This window comes from Octopus bimaculoides, chromosome 12 (genome assembly GCF_001194135.2).
Source record: "Octopus bimaculoides isolate UCB-OBI-ISO-001 chromosome 12, ASM119413v2, whole genome shotgun sequence".
In the NCBI taxonomy this organism is placed as follows: Eukaryota; Metazoa; Mollusca; class Cephalopoda; order Octopoda; family Octopodidae; genus Octopus; species Octopus bimaculoides.
The window spans coordinates 5,702,362-5,703,115 of NC_068992.1; positions in this window are offsets into that span (position 1 = coordinate 5,702,362).

A 754-nucleotide genomic window follows, 5' to 3' on the forward strand; every position below is an offset into this window, starting at 1 on the left:
ATATATATATATATATATATATATACACGCCCTTGTATGTGTATGTGAATATATGCATGTGTGCAAGTATACATATATCCATTCAAACACTACGACAGTTTATTCTAATTTAAGTGAAAGTGTATAATCAGTAGAATATAAAGCCAGAACGTGGCTACTCCATATTTGTTTGACACAGAACATAGTCCAGGCTTTTGAAAGGAAGCAAGGTGGTAATAATAGATATTGCCATGCTTTATTTCTTGCTTCCAATCCCATTAAAACTTACGGGGCTTCAAGCTCGTAGTAGAGAAATAAAAGAAAACATCTCATCACGCTGATGGAATATACAATTTTTGTTTCGATATGATGGGAAAAGACAACAAAAAACGACAATAACAATGAAGTCAACAACAAGAACGAGGATAAAATCAACAATAACATCAGAAACAATAATGGTGTGCAAGCAACAAATGCAACAAGGAGCAAAACCGTGTTTTTCTTTGCAATCTTTTTTTCTTTTTACTTTTGTCTTTCTAGAAAAGTAATATTACTGATTCGAAGTGAGACTTATCTCCATAATTTTAGTGAATGACACACGGGACATATTTGATATTTTGCCTTTGTATATTTCTCAGAACTTATGAATAAGCCTCTTACTTTCTATCGTATGTGATATATATTTTAGTAATCAAAAACAAATGCCTGAAGAAGTATATATACATACATACATATATATATATATATCTATATATATATATATATATATATATAT